The sequence below is a fragment of the Zootoca vivipara genome, chromosome 2, assembly GCF_963506605.1.
Source record: "Zootoca vivipara chromosome 2, rZooViv1.1, whole genome shotgun sequence".
NCBI lineage: Eukaryota > Metazoa > Chordata > Lepidosauria > Squamata > Lacertidae > Zootoca > Zootoca vivipara.
This window is the reverse complement of record NC_083277.1, coordinates 54,952,071-54,966,463: the sequence shown is the minus strand read 5'-3', so window position 1 is coordinate 54,966,463 and position 14,393 is coordinate 54,952,071. Positions and strand designations below refer to the sequence as shown.

The 14,393-nt window shown below is 42.8% G+C and overlaps 1 protein-coding gene and 1 pseudogene across 1 annotated transcript in view; both read right to left on the bottom strand.

Moving 5' to 3' along the window:
* Positions 1 to 14,393, bottom strand: part of GNAI2 (G protein subunit alpha i2) — a 139,593-nt gene that overhangs the window by 100,954 nt on the left and 24,246 nt on the right. The window lies entirely within an intron of this gene.
* LOC132591713 (protein cornichon homolog 4-like) overlaps positions 1 to 14,393 on the bottom strand; it is a 49,973-nt pseudogene extending 35,580 nt beyond the window's left edge.

Sequence of the window (14,393 nt, the reverse complement as noted above, 5' to 3'; positions counted from 1 at the left end):
GCTCAATTTATGCATCTGGAATTATCACAAACTATCGCTTCTTCAGATAGCCAGAAGAAGAAGAAGAAGAAGAAGAAGAAGAAGAAGAAGAAGAAGAAGAAGAAGAAGAAGAAGAAGAAGAAGAAGAAGAAGAAGAAGAAGAAGAAGAAGAAGAAGAAGAAGAAGAAGAAGAAGCCTCAAAGCAGTACATGAAAACACACATGGACTTCTTTTTCAGGATAAAGGATTTTTTACACAGTCTTACCAAGCAGCCGAGTATGTTGTATAAGAGGTCACTTCAGGTGGGGGTAATTGACGGCGGGGGTGTGTGCGTGCCATGCCAGCAGTAGCCAGTGCTTCCATACCTACATATTTTATTACTCTACCCCAAAGCTAGTAAAAGCAGAAGATGAAAGGGTTTGCAAGTATCCTTTGGTCCAACTAGTTTAAGCAAGTTACAGAATTTAGGCTCACTTGGCAGAGAATGGGTTGCCCTATATATATATATGCTATACAGTCATACCTCATGTCACGTCCGCTTCAGGTTGCGTGTTTTCCTCTTGGGTCCCGCGGCAACCCGGAAGTACTGGAATTGGTTACTTCTGGGTTTCGCAGCTCACACATGCGCATAAGCGCTAAATTGCACCTGCGCAGAAGCACCAAATCGCGCCATGCGCCTGCACAGAAGCAGTGCTTCGAGTTGTGGGCTTTTCACATTACGGACAGGCCTCTGGAACGGATCCCGTCCGTAACATGAGGTACCACTGTACAGAGTCCTCGGTATACATTTTGCAGTCAGTGAAAGATCTTACAAGCTAAGAGCACAACTATATAGTCTTCCACTGATCCAGACTAAGGGCTGAACAGGCAGCTGAATGACAGAATGTCGTATGTAGGTACCCATGAACTGGAAAGGTTAGTTGCCTGCATTTGTCTGGAGACATCAATGCAAAGAAACTTGTGACATGCTGCGCCAGAGCTTGAGTTCCATCACAGAGCCTCTGTCACCAGTGAAAAGTATTGCTTGCAAGAGTAAGAGCAAATTAAATTGGTATTTTTCTTGTTTTTCGGCAAGCAAATTGGTAGGAAAGATCACCCTCTCCACCATGAACTTATATGTGTGTGTTCACGCCTTCATCTTCTTGAATCACAAGAGGTGTCTTGGTTTAGTACCATGCTGTGGCAAAAATAGTATTTATTCCACTTCGATCCCTGTATAGGACAACTGCATACTCCTGCAATGCAGGGAGTTGGAGTAGATGACACTCAAAGTCCCTTCCAACTCCACAATTCTATGATTGTATTATTCTGTTTTGGTGAGACTAAAAATGTTTCAGAAAACATAGTTTCAGAAGCCAGAGCAGAGAGTGGCTAAATCAGTTTCCCAGCTAGTACTAGAATCATAGAATCATAGAGTTGGAAGAGACCACAAGGGCCATCCAGTCCAACCCCCTGCCAAGCAGGAAACACCATCAAAGCATTCTTGACATATGGCTGTCAAGCCTCTGCTTAAAGACCTCCAAAGAAGGAGACTCCATCACACTCCTTGGTAGCAAATTCCACTGCCGAACAGCTCTTACTGTCAGGAAGTTCTTCCTAATGTTGAACTGGATGGCCCTTGTAGTCTCTTCCAACTCTATGATTCTATGATTCTCTAGGAAAGCAAGCCGTCACAGCTTCTTTCCCCACCCCCACCCCACATCTTTGCACCTAATGTGCTCTGCACAGAGAGATGCAACATGAGATTGCTTTAACACTGAAAGGCTGGAGAAGCTCAACATTCCAAGGGGGTTAAGTCACTCACATCTTAATCAGCCACTGTGCTTGGGTAGGGGCCTTGGGGAAGTGGGGGGGGGGGTGGATGCTGCAATGGATCACTCTTTGGCTTTCTATTAGACATCAGCAGATTGGAAAAATCAGCAGCAGAAAACTCCAGTTTGCATCACTGAGACTTGCATGGGAGGACTGTTTTCTTTTTGGTGAGTAGTATGGTCTGCCCCCCCCCCCCCGATTTAAGCCATCTATGTTAATCAGCTGTGAAGCCTAGAATAAATTTATCTGGTACATTTTGCTACTGAACAACAGTACGACACATTCCTTTCTACATGGCAATTCTGGAAGAGGCTGCCACAGCTGGAAGGCACTCCTCTTGCTCTGTGCTGAAGCTCTGCACTTGTGACGCATGTACACCTCATGAGAGCACTGCAAAGGCAGGGGAGGACATGGGTCATTCAAATTTCAGTGGCACCCTGTGTGAGGCTAAAATACACACACACACACACACACACACACACACACACACACACCCCACCTCTTGCCTTCCATTCTGTTCAATTCATAGTTGTGACGCCCAATGTGGCAGAACCAGCTGTGCTGCCCTAAATCCACCTCTGGAAAAGGCCCATCCAGCCCAGTGGGTATGCAGTTGTCTAACAGGACACAACAGGGAGACCAGCTCTGCGAGTGCAAGGAGAAGCCCTAGCTGACAAAGGACCTGAGCCCTTGTAATCCAGGCCCCAAAGAATTCCCTTTCAGAATCCTCTAAAGAAATTGTCTAAGAAAAGGAGCGGCAATAAGCAACTTGAACCCTCATAACGTGTGGTCCTATAAGCATGGGCAGTGCCTTTAACATGCCAACGTGAAAATTGCTATAAGAATTTAAGGTCTTAGATATATAATAGATGTTCATAAATGTACCAAGCAAACACATACATAAATAAATATATAAACCACATGTCTGAAGCAGCACAGGAAGACAGTCCTGAAACCATTTAAACTCCCAAACTGACCAAATGTTTAAGTAATTACCATCTCAAAGGAATGGCCAATCATATAAGGCATTATCACATAACCTGGCAGACAGGAAAAACAACAACATTCAAATTTCTGTTGTAGACCGCCTTTTCTGTGATGTAGGCATGATGTTTGTGGGGGTTGGTCTTGGGCTACACCCCTTCTGTGATGTATGAATGGAGGGGTGGTCTGGAGCTCCAGGGCAGGGAATTGCATGCCATTGTTCAGGGTCTTCCTCCTCTTTCCTGCGTGTGGAGGGCACCCTGTTGCAACAGTCAATAAAAATCAGGCTTTCTAGCTGCTTCGCTTCTCAATATTCTCTGGTTGGTCTCTGTTATTTTCTCCTACCGATAGAGAACCTACAAAAGGACTCTATATGGGCTCTTGGGTACCCCATGGGGGGAAAGGAGTAGTTTTTTTACTTATATCAAAGTGATGCAGGGGACGCACAGTTATTTTTCTGTGTGTTTTTATTTTCAATTAAGAGCACCAGTGTGGAGGGCTTTGAATCTGAGCACAGTGCTTGTGGAGGGCGAGTATAACCCTTTCCCCTAAGCCAAGGATGAGGGGAACTGTGTGTGGCTCTCTGGATGTTGCTGGACTCCCAACTTCCATCAGTCTCAGGCAGCACAGTCAATGGTCAGAGATGGTGGGAGTTGTAGTCTAACCACCTCTGCCATCTCCAATCTGCTATTAGCCCTGCAGCATGAAAAATAAGAGTCACAGCTGTGAACCTTCGCTGCCAATTTCGGGCAAGAAGTTCCACGAAATATTTAATTTAGCAACATTTGCTTCTTGGCCTTGGAATTAAATTCTCACATTTCCATGTTCTTCCTTAACCATAAGCTGTGTGGCCCTAGGCAACTGGGCAACTGTGTGTATTGGGTGGGGTAGAGCAATCTGGGGCCTCTATCAGGTCCTTTAATGTCTCAGAGGCACATGGTTCACTTACAAGGGTAAAGCAGGCTCACTGAGATACCAGAGTTAATCAGAAAACGGCATCAAAGAATATGGAGAAAGCAGACATAGCGGAAGGCCAGGGAGGAAATTACAAAAGTGAAGTCAGAGGATGAGGAAGCAAGGACAAGACTCTGCAGGACAGGCCAAAGGAAGACTCAGTGACACAGCATGCCAAACCAACAGGCCCACTGCTTGTAAATAAGAAGGAACATAGAAAGACATGAGCATAGCATGGAAGGTGCTACAGATGACTACAATGCAACTTTGCTTATAATCATGGCCTTGGAGCACTAGACTCACTCATTATTCATTTGTTACATTAAATATTTACTGCGCTTTGGTAAGAGATTTAAAAGTGAAACAGCAAGTAGGGCAATTGTTCTATTAACCTAATCAAGTGTCCCATTCTAAATGGCAAATCTTGTTTGCTTTTATTGTGCAATGGGATTACTTATTCTACCCATCACATCTGTATGTCACACCACCTTCAAAAAAAAAAACTTAGGCTGGTGTACATGGTGTACATCTGATGTTATCCTCACAACCATCCTGCAAAGTGGGATATGTTGATGGACCACCCAGTAACGTAACAAGCATGAATCTGAACCAGGTCCAATTCCAACACTTGCTCTATCAACGCTGCCACCCTGATTTCCACCCCATTAATTTCAATACTGTATCTGTTGTGAACGGTAATAATTGACTTCTGATCATTTAATTACACAGAGGGCATAATTCAAACCTACCGGCTTGGGGGACTACACTGCTAAATACTGTGCTTGCCGTTATCAGGGACAATGAAGGTTGGTTTTCTTCCACTGCTGACTCCAGCTACAGAGGAGATTGGGCCAGCTGCTGTTTCACTAATCCCAAAGCTTCTGCAAACCGTTTGGCCTGTTTTATGCAGGAGAAAACATGAAGACGTGCAAAAAAAACTTGCCCAAATCCCCAGAAAGTAATAAACAGCATCCATTATCCAAATGTAACAATTACCTGGAAACTAGCCATACAGCAAGGAAGGGAGAGCCTTTCCTGATACGGAGCAGCTTAAAATCAAGAAGAAACAAACACTTCCGATGAAAAACCTTTAAGCAGCTGTAGGGTGAAATTGCATTGAGCTGCATTTTCCTTTTCCTGCGTATTTTTCTTTATGCACAGGTGTGGGGTGGGGACAAAAGGTTACAAGTTCAAATAACCTAATTTAGAATCTATCTGTCTAAACACAATACATAAAGAATGCATTTTTTTCCTGGCTAGCTACTGACTACCACAATCAGCAAGGTCCACCTTAAGGGTGAGAATGAACCATCCCAAGATAGCATAAAGCTAGGATGCCTCCCCCCACGATGTCTCCTCATTTCTCTGCATTTAAAGAATCAAGCTATACCTATAATTACAAAGGGGAAATGGATTAAAAGGGTTGTGGAAGAACCCTGAAGACCAATTGGTTTACTCTGGTGTAATTTTCGGTAGCTGTATTACTTGGATTGAGAGATGATAGGTATGCAGACATTGGGTTAATAATACAGACCGCAGGACAGACTCAATTCTTTAGATGACAGACTAGGTAAACAGTGAAATCCAGACCATAAGATGGGGAAAAAATCTATATGGGTCAATGGCAGCAATATAAGGCTCTCTTTTATCATCCCTCCCTATAGTTTCCATACTTCTATCCTTGTTCTGCAAAAAGAAGGAACACCAGCAACTTCCTTCAGCATCAACTTAAAGGCCTTAACTTTTGATTTTATGCTGGTTTGTTTATACCACTTCAACTGGAGTCACGAGATTTTTGACGAAAGGCAGCCAGGAGGAGAGTCATGTCCTAAATGAGCTACTCTGAAGCAACTGGACATGAGCTAGGCTCTTCACCTTTTCAAGAGGGTCAGAGCAATCCTAAGAGTGCAATCCTCTCTGGAGCTACATCCATCTGACCATGAGCTGGGGGTGACTTTTTCCTCCCAATGTTTGTTTGTTTGTTTGTTTAACTTTACTACTTTTCCTCATTGGTACCAATGGAAGGGAAAATATTTACATCATTGGTTGCCCAATTCATGGGCATATTGAGTTAACAGGGGCCTTTGGAGTCAAGGTCACATACACCCCTCTCACACATACACCTGTTACCTATTTTCAGTGCTCAGATGCATGCTAGGAATAAATCTGATACAGCTAACACACCTGAAGGGTAGGAGGCATGATAATCCCCATCACAGTAAAAAAACAAAAACAAAAAAACCTTTCACTGCAGAATTTTTCATGACTTCAGAGTGTAAGGGCTTATTACCAACTGCTCATGTGCAGAGATCAGCAGCTCATTTCCCCCTGCAAATCTGTCTCTCTCTCTCTCAAAGAAAATGCACACTACTGACTGCATGATTCAATACAGAGTTAGGCTGCAAAAGCACAGTTCATTAAATTAAGAAGCAAACTTGGAGAAACGGAAATCGTTAAGGCTGTTAAAACAAACTTAACCACAAAGGGAATATAATTAATGAAATGGCTACATGAATATTTCAACATGGATTGAAATACTAAAGGCATTTCACCGTTGTTACTAACTCACTTTATGGCCAGCATTGCTATTGCTGCTCTTCTAACTACCAAGCAGCATAGGGGCTTCCATGATGCTCAGGAAATATCACCGTATAGTGCATTAGTTTTCATAGGTTCATCAATAAAGCAACAATCTCCTAAATTGGAGAGCGTACACCATGAATGCCTCAAAATACCACCAATGCCATTACTCCTTTGAAAGTGTAATGATAACCATATTATGTATATTTTGAAAGAACAGATGGTTTGATCTAAAACGCAACACTAATCTTTTAACAACATTCTGCAAGCAAATTCAATTTATTTAGCTGCAGTGAGTTCTGTGTACAGTTATGGCATCCAATGCAATATTTAAAAAGTATACCCAGAGAGAGTCTATGGCAGAAGGCCAGACTCTGTTCAAAACGGCTCTTTACCAAAGTCCTTTATGGCTACCTAATTAGTAGCTCAGTGCATCAATGTTTGCATGCTCAAAGAATTAGGGTTTGCCTATTTGCTACAATATGCTAAACAACACCCCCCAAACCTCCAATGGTTGTTTTCATAATTTGATTTCTTTACCCCACACAACAACTTGGCACTCAGTCTACAGTTATAGTTGATAGGCCTCCTTAGTGCTTATAGAAAGACAGTCAAATACACCTGACCTAAGTTAAAGAGGAACTGCATCACAGTAGACAATCTGTTAATTGTTACCATAGTGGGAATTGTTGCATATGCTTGCTTGAAAAAGTTAAAGAGATTCTTCTACTTCATTGAAGCTTCCTTGCTTCTTCTAAACAGCTTGTGCTTGTAACATCAAATTAATCCCGTGGCGCGATGATCCCTCCAGCGCCCCTCACGCTCCGCCGGGCAGGGCCAGGCGCAGCAGGCAGCCAGAGAGCATGGCGCAGCAGGCAGGGACGCTGCATGCAAATGAGGTGCCACGGAGCATTGTGGGACAGCGCTGTCTGTGCTCCCTGTGACTTGAAGGAGTGTGAGCGGAAGGTAGCCGTGTTCCTCTTCCCTGCTGCCCCTCGACGGAGGCAGCTCCGCCGCCGCTGCTGTCGCCTCACTTCAGCCACCGCTGCTGGGAAAGGAGCGAAGCGGAGGCGCGGGCGGCTCCGTTTGCCTCCTTGGTGCACCCCCTGCTGGGTAAACCGCGCCAGGACAGCCCTGCATACAGAGCAAGATCCATTGAAATCATCTGGATTCACTGCTGGGTAAACATGTGGAAGACCATAATGTAACACTTCTGCTTGGACTCATCTCCTGCACCATTGTCCCTGGAGCAGATTAGTATAGATCTCTAAAAATCCATAGAATGGTAAGAGGCGTTCCAATTCCTTCACATTTTATTCATAGGAACAATTCTAGGCCATGACGTGGCGCCTATAAAGTCCCACAATGTGATGTTCAATATACAAAACAAATATAAAATCAGTTAAACTTTTTTTAAAAAAAAAGTATGAACAACTTTTCACAAAATTAAGGTTCAGGATTAAAAGCAAAGAAGTGGAAAATTAAAACTAAAAAGCCCTAATTAAAATCTGCTCTGGAGGGTTGGGGAAATATTTGGAGCAGAACTGGGTCACATGCAGGAAGGGGGAGGGGACAGGGAAGTTACTCTTGCAACACTGGATTTTACTCATCTAAGTTGCAGTTACAGTACTGCAATCAAAAGTGTCATACTTGCCATTTTCAACTGAGGCAATGGCACCTTTTGCTCTCCTTTACACAGGCATAACATTTTTGCTCTGCTTGCAATCAAAATTCCATCAGCTGTGCATGTCACAGATCAAAGATGGAAAGGTTGCGAAGAAGATGCTAAGAGAAACAATGCACCAAGTTTATGAAATAAGAATGGCTGCAGAAGAGGAAGTGAGCAGCCATTCTTTGAACCAGAAACAGGATGGAAAGCAGTGTTTAGAAGACCAATAAGAGGATACAGAAGTACAACAGGAGAGGGTACAGAAAGGGGAACATCATGTAATAGGCGACACAGCGCAATGAAAGGCACGAACAGGAAGTATGATGTACAGTACTGTAGGAAAACAGATGCTTCAGAAAACATGCAAGCCTTTTTAAAGAATGGAGTTAATAAAATAGATAAGAAACTTTTAAAACATGTTAAGAGCCTTGGGGAAAACATCCTCTAGTATAACACTGGCCTAGCACTGAAGGAACTAGATGCACATTCAGCAAAACGTGCTTAAAGGTGCAACACAGATATAGAATATAATTGCAACATTTGGATATTTATAGCAAAGAGCTAGGAAGCACACCCACAGGGTTTACTTGGGGCTGCAATTCTGAAAAGCAGAGTGTGGCTAAAGAGCACTAAAGAGTGTGGATATCAAAGGACACCACCTAAAAACTATGATGCAAATCAATTTGTAGGAGAGAGGCAATGAGCGATACCCAATAATGCATGAAAGGAATTCCCTTTCCATCCCTACTTCTGCCACCAAATCTGCTCCAGGGAGTCCTCCAACCTTCTGAAGCAGAACTACTGGGCACATGGGAGGTGTAGAAGGAGTAAAGGAAGGGAAGTCCCAATACACAACCAGAAGTCCATTCTGCAACAGAACGGCCCTGCTGGATATCACCCTATTGTATTTTAACAGTGAAGTAAAGAAGTAAGTAAAGCAAGTAAAGTAGAGCAAGTAAAGAATTCGCCAAGGAGATAAGTATATGCTGCCTCCTTTCTGCTATATTGCTAGTACTGTATTGTTATCGTTGCTGATTTGATATTAACTGATGTTTTACTCGAATTTTATGTTATTTGCTGTTTATGACTTATTTATGAAACCCACCCCGGTGCTATTTGAAGAACTCCTCTCTACTGAAAGCATAGTGGAGAGAATGAGGGAGGACTGTCTAAAAGGTTAGATTGTCAGTGTCCATCTTGTAAAACATTTTAACAGGTTATAGAGGCCACCCATTGGCTCTTTATGTAACATAGAGCATGCAGCAATGCTAAGGTAACAGGTCACAGAACAAATTAATGGCAATAAAGGAAGCAGCAACAGTTAGCTCACACAGAAAGACTATTTTCTGGATTGCCTTCTGGCGCAGTCATGTTTTCCCTGGCATGACACCACTTCATAATCAAGACACAGATGCCAGTGCTTGCCATGCAAAGCTGGAAAATACTACTTATTTATCATCAACAAGCACAGGTTATAGTGCAATGTTATAACTCCATATTGGGTATTTCAGATGACGGTTAAGATATGATCTCCTTGTGTTTGTTTCTGACATTTCCATCATTCCTTCATGGGTAGCTAACAAGCTTAAAACAACAACGCCCCCCCCCATTAATCATTTTTGAAAGTCATCTGTTTCCATTAAGTGGGATGGGGGACAGCAGGGAATTACCAAAAATATATTTCTGTATTATCTGAGGCTCTCTTTGGCATTTAAGAATCAGTCTGTATATCTAAATAACTGCAGAAGAGGATTGGAGCTTAATCTGCTAACAAGCTCTAGGTGCATATTCACATAAAGCATAACACTGCCATTGAAAGCTTCAGCATTTGTGGTATGTTGCCTAGCAAAGTTGTTCCTTTTCTACAAAATTATAGGTGCTACAAGATTCAAATACATGCAGAACTGTTGTGTTTGGAGAAGGAAACAATTCCTTTGCCTATTCACAAAATTACTCATGTCTGAAAAGTCCTTAGAAATGTCATAAAATTCCTTAAATGGAAGAGTGGGTTGTGATATATTTTGGGCTTCTATGAAATTTTAACACCCACACCCACTAAAGGCAGTGCCCATTACTATATGGCTAATTCTTCTAGCCAGTCTGCTAGCTAAAAGAAGATTCCAATAACCTTTAAAATTATTTAAGCAAAAGCATACCTTTAAGTCATAGAATCATAGAGTTGGAAGAGACCACAAGGGCCATCTAGTCCAACCCCCTGGCAAGCAGGAATGTTCCCTGCACTTTCAAGTCTTTACATGTAGCACCAGTTAACAGTTTAATCGTGTTATCAGTGACCAATTCTAAGAAGGTATCAATGCATACTGGCGGAAACTAGATTCAGGGATGTGATTCAGCAGCACAAGCTGCCGACGGAAGTAACTTCTCTAATATGGGCACCAATTTATCTTCTACAGTAGTAGACCTGTAAGCATGAACTCATGCCCATTCCAACCATGCAGGTATAGCATTCATAGTTTCTGTCTTTAAATGGCCAGGTGCTACAGGCATTATCTATCTAATCTATCAGTCTATCCATCTATCATTCAATCAATCTATCCATCTATCATTCATCAGCCTTCTCGGTGGTGGCGCCTGCCCTGTGGAACGCCCTCCCATCAATGTCAAAAAGGAAAACAGCTACCAGATTTTTAGAAGACATCTGAAGGCAGCCCTGTTTAGGGAGGCTTTTAATGTTTAAGAAATTAGTGTATTTTAATGTTTCTGTTGGAAGCCGCCCAGAGTGGCTGGGGAAACCCAGCCAGATGGGCGAGGCATAACTAATAAATTATTATTATTATTATTATTATTATTATTATTATTATTATCATTCATTCTTAGTCTTCACCATGCTGTCCCTAGGGCAAGTCACAACTGAACTAAGTACAGTCATACCTCATGATACGTCCGCTGCGGGTTGCGTCTTTTCAGGTTACGGATGCACTGAACCCGCAAGTCCCAGAACGGGTTACTTCCAGGTTCGGCGCATCTGTAACCTGCGTGCATGTGCAGAAGTGCTAAATCGTGCTTTGCGCATGTGCAGAAGTGCCACATTGTGTCACGCACGTGCGCAGATGCAGTGCTTCAGGATGCGGCCTTTTCATGTTGCGAATGGGCCTCTGGAACGGATCCCGTTCGCAACAAGAGGTACCACTGTACCATCTTCTGCCCACTCCCGCACAAAGGTCTGTGCAAGAAGTTGTTTCTTGATCAAAGGTCAAAATGTATACAGTGACATGGTCAAACACCTTGGGGGGAAGGGCATCAGAAAAGACCATCCTCACTACTTGTCTTCATAGCTAGCACACACATTCTGGGTCCTCAAGCCACCCACATTTCCTACTAGCTAAACTTCGTAGGCTCCTGATGGCAGCAGAAAGTTACAGATAAAATTGTATGTCTCATGGTAGTTTACTCCCATCTTAATGTGTTTGGTGGGGGAGAAGCCTTACTCTGGACTGAAACTGGAGGTAGATCCTTCTCAGGGAATTGTCTCCTCCAGCTTATTATTCCCCACATCTCAGCAAGATTTCAGATACAAATGTATGATGGTGTGGGAAATCTCTGAGGTGCTTAAAAGGAGATTTGTGCTTAAGAATACTTTGCCCCTGTTGGGAACAATAGATAACCAAAACATACAATAACTTAGAGCAGACCTTTTAGTGTGGCTGCCCCATTTTGTGGAATAGCGTTCCTGTCAAGATACAACAGGTAGCCACTACAGTATCTGCATTTTCCAGAAACAATTAAGATGTTTTTGTCCCAGCTAGATGAATGGGACTTTGCTGTGAATATTTTGTATTGTTTTGGTTTGGTTTTAAATTTGTGGCTGTTCTTTGTATTTTTTTCGGCTGTTGTGTTGTACATTGCCTTTAGACTATTGTTAAGATGACGAAGAATAATAATATTTATGTTCAAGCCTGTCCCATGGAGTTGAGGCAACTTATACAAAGTATCTACAATTTACTTTAATCTTTCACTTGTCCCTATATCAGATGGATTGCTAAACAAAAGCGAAGCAAAGCAAAATTAAGCAAAACTGAAATAGGTTTGACAGGACCACCAGATTCCAAAATGACTGTGGGGCAAACTACATGGAACTGAGTATAGCGATGCCCCAAGAGAGTTGTATTGTTTTTAACAACCAAGAAGCAGCCTTAGGAGGTTGTTATTTTAAAGTGGGAGAGAAGCATAGTCAATCATTCTTCCATTAGCCATTTTTCTCCACAGGGTTCCAGCTTCACACTGACCCTTAGAAGCCTACAAGGGAGCTGGAAGAGGGGGCACAATCTGAGCAGGAAAAATTATAATGGGGAAACAAATTCCCATATGCAGAGCACTCTCTCCTCTGTTCAAAATAGCAGGTGCCTGAGGCTGCTTTTCATTTCTAAAAAAAATGAAGGTTTTGTTACATACATTTGCATTTAACATGCAGTTTGCCACTAAAAGGGAAGTGAAGGGTAGAGTTCTCTACACGTCATATTTCCTCACCTCCTTTCAAAACACAGCAAATGTCTATAGTTACTTATAAAGCTTTGAAATATCTGCCATCAATTTAAAAGCGCCGCAAAAAATGCAAAAAAGATGGCACCTTTATTAAAATAACCAGCAGTGGCACAAAAAGGCACTATTGCTTTTCTGCAAGTCGTATTTATTCCCCAAGACTGCAGTTCCAACACAGACATTCACCGAAGTGGTGCCCTACTGAACAAAGTAATACTTACTTCCAAGTAAATATGGACAGAGATGCGTAGTGCATCTCTTCAAATAGAGTATTTATATTTCCATTACATCAGGCCACAGAGATAATCCATTAGTCTTTATTTGCTAACCAAAGTTACAACACAGAAACTCCAAGATTATTTGCCTATTTTCCCCAGTAACAAGTATGTACTGAGCCTGCCTACATTAGAGATTTATTTTAAACAGTGAAAGAACAGAAATGGTGGTATCTGTGTAGGAAATACGCATGTGGGAAGTAATTCTCAGTAAGTGGCCTAGAAAAAGAAACCCCGCTCCCCATATATAGAGAATAATGCTAATCTTCTCCTATGGGGCTAGACCAGGGGTCCCCAGACTTACCCGCCTTCGGGCCGGAGTGTGGGGGAGTGCGCACGCAGTGGGCCGGAGGGTGGGGGAGTGCGCGCCAGTGCGCATGCGCACACCCATTTACTGGCGCGGTGGCGCGCTTCCAGGCCAGAAAAATCGCCGGAAATTGTTTGTGCGCATGCGTATGGGCCTCCCCCGACCCGGAAGTGCACCGGAAATGACCTCTTCTGGGTCAGGAGAGGTCCATACGCATGCGCAGAAACGATTTTCGGCAATTTTTCCATATTTGGAAGCGCGCCGCCGCGCAGCGCGCCACAAGAGCAGGCGACAGCAGCAGGCGGCGGGGGGCGTCGCGGGCCGGATTGGGAGGCCAATTGGGCCGCATCCGGGGGACCCCTGGGCTAGACTGAAGAACAAATAACAGGGAGGCTACAAGGATACCCATTTGGAGCAATCCAGGCACTATTTAATTTCCCCTCTCCATCATTAAATTCATATCACTGTGATTTAAAAAGCAGCCATTTCAAGAGCCAGAGCAGAAGATTCAAATAAAAAAACCTCTGGCTGTCTGGCTACATGCTCCCTCTCCCTCTCGTAGAATTTAAAACAAAAAAAACCTCTGCAACAGTGTTGATCTTAGAATTCAGCAAAGAGAGTTTCTAGTTCTCAAATATTGACCAAACACGATACATAATTCCCATCCATTATATCGCAAAAGTGATCTTCCGAGAAGATACATATGCTAAAATCTCATAATAAAATGAGATTTTGGTTCAACTTCACTGAACCAAACATTTCATCAAACCAACCTCTGCCACCCCCAAACTTTCATGGATTCACTGACATTCAGGAAATGAAAAGCAAAATCACTATCTAGTTACCACACACAAATTACTCTCACATTATCAGCACAAATGTTTACAAAGGGACCATGGTAACACAGGCAAAGCTGATAATGCTACCAGTGGCTGCCTAGTCTTAAAACACACACAAAACTCTGCCTGTGGCCCTTTACATTATTGTAATAAAGGAGGAGGTTCCAAGAGGATCTTATGTTTGGCTCTCTAGTGCTTTAAAATTAGGAGAATGGACGATACCAATGACTGAACCAATTTGCAGGTGAATCTCCCAGAGCTCCCCCCACCCCGGTTGTTCTTATCTTATTTACTTTCTGGAGTCTAAAAAAAACCCAGATATGGAAATGTGCCAAAGCTCAGCAGACATCACTGCTAAATGTTTCGTGGTAAATTTCCATCTAAATCAACAAATCGCTCCCCCTTCCTCACATCTCCCAATGTCAACACCAGTCGACACTGCCCTCAATGTAAAATCAAGTTACATATAACATACATACATATATATATATATA